Source organism: Lissotriton helveticus, chromosome 7, assembly GCF_964261635.1.
Source record: "Lissotriton helveticus chromosome 7, aLisHel1.1, whole genome shotgun sequence".
NCBI lineage: Eukaryota > Metazoa > Chordata > Amphibia > Caudata > Salamandridae > Lissotriton > Lissotriton helveticus.
In genome coordinates, this window is record NC_136068.1 from 36,083,809 (window position 1) to 36,092,090 (window position 8,282).

Sequence of the window (8,282 nt, forward strand, 5' to 3'; positions counted from 1 at the left end):
TACACAGGTTTATGGCTTTATTACATACACTGCATCCGTAATGTTTCTTTGAAGGACAGAAAATACATCCTCGGAATCCCCGGTCCAGGCCCGTTCCCACACACATCTACAGTAGAGTTCCCACCCCGATCTCAGCATGTGGTGGTTATCGCGCAGCTGGACATTCCGCTGGGAACGGGGATGTGTGTGATCAGTCGGATCTTCGGGGTGCGAAAGCGTTGATTAATCCCCGCTCCTTTGATGGGGTGAGTTCCTACTGTAGGGGGCAATAAACTACATCTGCGGGGCCTGGCGGTGGCCTGGGAACAGCTTGGACAATCGGGCAGGGAGGAAGAGGATATCAAAGGCTTGTTCCCGTGAAGGGATGAAAGGGTTATATGGTTTCGGCTCGGGATATTGCGCTGAGGCAGGATCGCGCTTATGGTTCGTTTATGGTTCAAGGAGGAGAGATCGGGGGTTGCCGGAGCGCAGGGGGATGCTTGGGGAAACAAGAGAGTGAGGGGGGAGAGGCGCGCTGGCTATCGGGAGTGGGCAGAGAGGCCATGGCAATCAAAATGGCTGCTGCTTACGCGCACGTATGGATCTGAAAAGGACAAGATGGCGCCGATAATGTTTACGCCACAATCCAGATTTTAACACTGGCTTCCCAAGGGGATCTTGATTTTAAAAAATGTATAGGTTTGCTAAGTTTCCTTAGGTGCCGGCTGAGCTAGGGTTCAAAATCCACAGTGAGGCACATTGCAAAACAAGCAATTACAATGCAATGGTCTCGGCATCATTAAAGGTAGAGCTATTGGCATTGCTCATGACATTTCTTTTTTTTTTTAAATCATCAATGGCATTGTCATTTACATTGACAATAGCTTAATCGTTAAATAAATGGCATTGTCATTTACAATGCCAATAGCTACACCCTACACAGAGCCACCCTCACACAGACACACTAAACAGCACTCTGCACTTTGTACTGAACAGCACTCTGCACTCAACAGCACACAGCACTCTGCACTCAACAGCACACAGCACTCTGCACTCAACAGCACTCTGCACTCAACAGCACACAGCACTCTGCACTCAACAGCACTCTGCACTCAACAGCACTCTGCACTCAACAGCACACAGCACTCTGCACTCAACAGCACACAGCACTCTGCACTCAACAGTACACAGCACTCTGCACTCAGCACGTAAGTATCAGTCTGCGTTTCACCATGCATACAAATGCACGATTTTAAAATAAGGCTCATCAAATGAGAACACAGAGCTGGGCTCCATCACATTAAATAAATTAAATCAGCTAGGCGGTAGTCTGTACACAGTTGTCTCTTGTATGCATACATGTAAAGATTTATTTTGATGCAATGCTGGGAGAGGCTGCAGTGTGAACTGCAGGGAAAAGCAGGTTGGCAAACACCGCGTCTCCCGCAGGGAGTGCAGCTGTGGATTATGTGTATCCAACACACACTAATGTGCAAAAAACGGAGGAGAGTAGAAACCGAGGGAGGGCTTGACATCTGAGTGATGATGCAGACGGAAGACGGGAAAGCAACGCATAGGGCGGGGGTGGGGTGCAGCGTGATTAGGCGTAGCAATTTTGAAAATAAAACCGCATGCTAGATCAAATCGGTATTAATATACGAGTAATACCTACACAAAATTCCAGAAGCACAAGGAATCTGATAAAACGAATCGGGTTGCAAGCGAGAAAATTCGGCCATTTGTGCGTTCTTTGCAGTTGTGGAAGGGCCGGCCGAATAGCAGTTTACACCAAATTGCGTGTAGATATATCACTGCATTCCTTCCTCATTCTTCCTCTTTCTGGCCGCGAAGCGTCCCACGAGGAAACCAGGGCCCCCCCAGCCAGCACGAAACCTGCCCGCGAGGCCCAACCCCCTCCCCCCCGGAGCTCTAGCACTAATCGCACGAGGGTCCGACCGGACCCCCTGTTCCACACCCTCGAAGGAACAACCAACTCCTCTACTAAGCCTGCGCTGCAAAAGACAGACCAGCGCATAACGGACAGACCCCCGGTCCTCAAAACGCCCACACCCAGGCCCACCCCCCACATCCCAGCACTGTGTAAGCGCCCCCACAGGACCCGGTCTCCCCGCCCAAAGCCCGCAACCCACCCCCCGCACAGAAAGGCAGCCCCGACATCAAGAAAACATGGAAGGACCCAGGAAAAGGGAGAAGGAGGGGGGGGCGAGGGAATCACTCACCACGCGGAAAAACAGCGTCCGGGGGCACTGGAGGAGATACTGCTGCTGTAGCTGCCATGGCCGTCGAGCTCAGTCTCTGCCTGCTGCTGCGTCTGTCAGGGCAAGTCACCTCCGTCACCGCGCATCGCACGTCAGCCGCCGCCCAGGCAAGTAGGGACCGGCCTGTAATCCGGTGGCACGAACAACGGCACAAACAGGGGGGCAGGAGCACTAAAAACAGCACAAACGGGAGCAGAGGCAGAGGCTCGAGCCTCACCTTCACTGCGGGAAAAGAAAAATGGCGGCCGCAGGCTTCCGAATTTTTCGGAATCGGGGGCATGGTTTTGCTGTTTTGAGTGATGCATGAAGTCACTGTCTAAAGAACAGCAAAACTTACGCCCCCAAATCCGAAAAAGACGGGGCTAAATTGGAGTGACGCATCTCTCCTCCAATGGCTGGCCTCCGTTTAGGAAGCCAGCCAATGGAGGAGAGACGAAAAGAGAGGCGGGATAAAGCAGCTACTCTAAGAAACAATAATTCTCCGGACTTCCGGCTTGGCCTACGGCCAAGCCTACGGTCCCTCGACCTAAAAAGGGTCAGTTTTCACTGGAAGACTGTGATGTGTCCATGTTGCGCTTTGGGCCGTTTCCTGTCACGGACACTAGGCCTAACCACACAAGTGAGGTAGCATTTTTATCTGGAGACTTAAGGTAAGACAGAATTGTTAAACAAGTGTTATTACCAATTGACATACTTTACATTTCTGCCTTCCAAATGTGAGACAATGTGTAAAAAAAGAAGTCACATGCTTGTATGGGTACCCACAATTTTGGAGATGTGCAAAAAACCACTGTTTATGAACTCTAAATATTGTTCCCATTTCAGAAATATATTGGTTTCTTGGTACCTATTTTTCACTCTTTATATTTTACCAAATCAATTGCTATATAACCGGTACACAATGAAAAAACATTGAAAGATGCAACTCAGTTATTGGCTGTGGGTTCCTCAGGTTCTTGGTGAACCTACAAGTCCTATATGTCCTCATAACCTGAAGGGTCCAGTGGATATAATGGTATATTGCTTCAAAAAATCGTCATAGTTAGGAGAAGTTACAGGTGAAAACGTTGGCACAAATGGCTATTTTTTTCAACTCAATTTCAATATTTTATATTTTAAACTGTTAGTTTCTATAAAAAAAACTTAAAGGATCTACACAAGTGATCCCTTGATGAATTCAGAATGTTGTCTAGTTTTCCAACATGTATAGCTTTCTGGAATTAATTATTAGTTTCACACCCATTGCTACCTCTAACTGGAAGGAGGTTGAAAACACAAAAATAGGAAAAATAGGCTATGTCCCAGTACAATATCAAAACTGTGTGTAGAAAATGTTGGTTTTCTGACAAAAATCTGCATGTCCCTGAAAGCTGAGAAATTGTGATTTCAGCACTACAAACCCTTTGTTGATGCCATTCGCAGGAAAAAAAAACAGATGCTTTCGTCTGTAGCAATTTTTTCAAAAAACAAAACCTTAGCTGTATTTTGGCTAATTTCTGGGTACTCTCCAGAAGAATCCACATACCCTGGGTACCTTTAGAATCCTCAGGGTGTTGTAAGAAAAGAGCGCAAATTTGCTGTGGATACCTTTTGTGGAAAAAAAGTTGCAGGGGGCTAAGCGCAAACTACCCCAAATAGCCAAGGGGGGGGGGGGAAGACCTAGCAGCGAAAGGTTTAATAAAACTTTATCCACCTCTGCCCATTTAACATGAACATGCATGTGATATCAGTGCACGGACATCCAGCGGGCGGCCTTTTTATGAACCATTAATAACAAAATTTACTGCTAAAGCAACAGTGAAAAACACATTGCTCATTAAAAGTTAAAAAGCGAAACAACATAAATCCTTACAAAAATAATTCTAAACGCATTTCTAACCAAAACAGACATTTACATTTTTTTTACTAAGTACCATTTTGTACTAGAGTAAATTTAAACATCTATTCATATTTTTCTCTTGACATCACATGAAAAATGTTGAAAAGAAAATGTTTAAAAGTGATGATATTGTAAATCTTGAAAATAGATAGGCAGTTCGCCATTCAGAGGAAGAAATATTAAATATTTTTCCTGAAAATGAATACGAATTCAAAGTTCACTGAATGCTCCACTGAACAGGATTCAAAGGTCCTGCATAAATAGCTGCCTGCCACTTTAAGGAACATTGAAAAAAGTCAAAATAATGCTTTCCAGCATTTAGACACACACCGAAAAAAAGAAAGAGGATACTTTAAAGTAAGACGACTTAAATAAGGACAAATTGGAAACGAATTGTAGGAACAAGATAACAGCTGCCATTTGTAAAAATTCTCTGCATCTCAGTGACTGCTGAATACTGTCTTCTGTCTACAGCAGGTAAAAGTCCCAGTTCAAAGTTCTTGTATCATTCATTCAATTTGCTCAGGTAGTCTCATCATTCAAATGTTTTGATGTGTACTTGAGAGCATTAAGAAGTAGGGTCGGACTGGCCTGTGGGGAAATAAGGCAGTGCCCGATATATTGTCTATTTGAGGGCCTACTGCATGGTCTGGGCTGGTTCTTTCTGTTGAGTTCCCTGATATTAAAACAAACATTGCCTGCAGCAAGCTCAAATCCATGTCGTTTTCCATACCTTGCAAACACATGTATATAGCTTGTCTTTACAATTTCAAAACTGCCTCAATTTGTAAACATGCCACTTATTTAGATATCTAATTCAGTAATGGGGGGGCTTTTATTTTGGTGCCTGTGCCTAATTTCTGTGCCAATCTAACCCTGTTAAGAAGGCCTTCCACACTAATGGGATGCTGGTCCTTAAGTACTTTGATGCACCCTTGCATCTCAATCTTTGATGTCTTTGCAAAAGCCCCCACTGGGTGCATCTGGTCACACTGGATGATACTCATGAACCGTAGACAGAAACATACAATTTCTTCATGTGCAAATCGAATTCTGTACTCCAGTGTGTCTAGTATGAAAATTTGCCTCTGTATAAAATAAGGACCTTTGTTAAACATTTCAGTATTCACTTAATTTTCTCCCTCTTTTAAAACATTGTTAATCCGCATATGACTTAATGTCCTTCTTTAATAGCTACAGTAATTCTGTATGACAGGATTTGTCATCTTCAACTCATCAAATTGGAGTGTAAAACGCAAGATCTTTATAAGCACCGGCTCTTGCTTTAGATGATGTGTAGGAGAATACAATATGCATGTCTAAGCTCCCAGTAAATCACACAATGCTGCTTCAAGTCTGTGACAAGTCATAGAATTTATTTAGTTTTTCGACTAAAGCAATAACAGCACCCCATGCTTACTCCTACAACTTTTCATCAGTTGCATACTGAATTGTCTCTCAAATGTCATGACCTTCACCTGTGTATGACTGCAATTTGTCTACTATCCTTTATGCATCTTTTCACACATTAAAAGTGGATATTTAGTTAAGTGGTAGTGAAAAAAGACTGAATTCTCAAGCAGCTGATGTGTAGAGGTGTCTTATTCCATACCTGCAAGTTTTCAAAATATACACTCTGAATACAGTGGTGGCTGCCCCTGTCTGAATGCGATCAATTGTTCTATCAAAAGATGCTGAAACTGCTGAAGATATTCATGAGTCTAGAATTTTGCAGCAAAGCATAGCAGCAGGAGTGATTTAGTCTGAGTGTGAACTTTTTAAGATGAATAATATCATTATGCTTGATCGGGAAGCAAAACTATAATTTAGGTACAAATATTAATGCACGTTTGTAGTTCAAGCAGGACTTAATTTGACATGCCAGATAGAAAGCATTTAATAATGATTATGGCAGTTTGTGGGATGTTTGTAGGATTTTTCAAGCAGCAGTACACTTGTGCCAACTGTTGCGTTATCAGAGTTATTCTAATTGTTTCTCCTATGGTTGGCATCATTGAGCGCAAAGCTCTTGTTAACTTCTACCTTGACTGTGAGATGCTGGAGGACTGTCATTTGGACTGTTATAGTTTTTTTTAAAGAAATATTGAAAAGTTGGTACTCCCTGGGCCACACTACGGGGCCCATTAGGCTGGCGGGTGGACAAAGTCCGCCCGCCATCCTATCGTGAAATAGGACTGCCCGCCATAAGGGCGGGGGTCCCGTGGGGGCCATTAGGATGCGCCCGCCACAGTGGCGGGCGCATCCTGCATTTCTGTCATTGTGGTGGGTGGTGCGCTCAGCACCGCCTGCCACAATGCTGCAATGGGCCCCCGCAAGTAATCCCCGCATGCCTTTATGTGGCGGCTGAAAGGCATGTTTCTGCCCCCATCCTAATATGGCTGGCCGTGTCTAACAGACACCGCCACCATATTAAACTCTTTTCCGCCCCGTCAACTTGATGACCGGGCGGAAAAGCAGCGGGCGGTCTTTCCGTCCGCCGCGGTCCCCCGGCATAGTAATTTGGCGGGGGGAAATGGGTGGCAGGCGGGGAAGGATCTTGAGCCCACCGCCACAGCCATGCGGGTGGTGGCGATCCGCCCGAGATCCTAATGGGCCCCCTAGTATTTACTAATACGTGCAGGTACTTCCCCTTTCAAATTAAATATGTGCTGGTACTCACTACCTGGCAGTGCCTGCCTATTTAAGCCACTGTTCAAAGCATAACAGCAGTCCTGCTAAGTATCACGCATCAGGTGTTAGACTAACGCATTTCAGTGTGGTACTCTGCATTACCGCACTGAAATGCATTGTCACGCCTATGCAGTGTGTCAGCTGTCAGTGAAAGCCTGACTAAAAAGAGTCTGTGGCAGTGCGTTGCTGTGGCTTACAGCACTGTGGCTTACTCGCGCTGCTCCAGCAGGCTTCGGGTTGCAGCTGTGCTAAGGTGGCTGGCTGCTTTAACTCACTGCTACGATATATGAAAATTGTAAATCTAACTGCCGCGGCTCGGTCTTTACTGTCAGCATGAGGTCATCGCGGGGGACGTCATATCCTGCGCGGGAGCGCGCTGAGTTTATTTTCGGAGCTCGAATGTGGTTGAATAGTTTGCTGGCTGCAGGGCACGTATTTGTGGCCATAGGGAGCGCTGCATATAATCATGGCGCCGCCAGCGGGCTCACACCGGCCCGGGCCGCCGCATGCTAGCTATTGGTTTTACCCCCCCCCCCACGCTGAATTCAATTTGTTACTGCACAGTGCAGCCGAGGGAGAGAAGTCAGTGACACAGGGGCGGCAAGAACAGACAGTCTGTCACTCGAAGGCCCTTCTTCTGAGTCAGATTAGTGAAACTTTGCTATCAGCTCATGTCAGACTAGTCGTGGTCAGCGGGAGAGAGGTTGCGTGAGCCGAGTTGAGGTGCAGACTGAGCCCCCGCATGCAGCTGTTCCGCTGCATCTCTGTTGTCTCTCCTTGGTGGAAGAATCAAAAAAGGGCCTTGACTCCTTACTCAGAAAGGCTGAGTCCAACCAAAACTATTAAACAAAACACGAGCCAATACTGGAGTATCAATTCAACACCACAAAGTTTCAAAGAGAGCTGCTTTGATTAAAGCAAAAACAACCTGTTTTTCTTTTACACCATACAAGTTTATTCTATTTTATTAAACGTTCTTTTTTCTTTTTTTGGCACACTATTTGTCGTGCATGGAAAATACAAAATACAAAATGCAAAAAGTTTTATATACAATATATACAAACATATGAATACACAATTTCAAGCACACTTGGCCATCCATTCATACACAACCCATTCAAAACAGTTGAAAAAATAAGAAAACAGTGCGTCCAAGCATCGGTAAATAAATCAGTTCAAAATATTTCTTTTCATATTTTTGCAATCTATTGTAGTTGTAGTTGTCACAAGATCTCTCGTGAACCCAAATAAATGCAAAGACTGGTGACCAGATGCTGGACAAAAAAGTGGTCCAGCATCTGGTCACCAGTCTTTGCATTTATTTGGGTTCACGAGAGATCTTGTGACAACTTTATACCTATGCTAATTGATTTATTGCGCTGCTGACGGCACTAATTGAGCATTAAGTGTTTCGGTTGCGTGTCTCATCGCCATTAGTGTAGTTTTTTGCTGGT

The 8,282-nt window shown here is 45.0% G+C and overlaps 1 pseudogene; it reads right to left on the reverse strand.

The window, feature by feature from the left end:
• Window positions 1–4,659: 4,659 nt before the first annotated feature.
• On the reverse strand, window positions 4,660–5,363 carry LOC144767970 (CYFIP-related Rac1 interactor B-like; annotated as a pseudogene).
• Window positions 5,364–8,282: the final 2,919 nt, after the last annotated feature.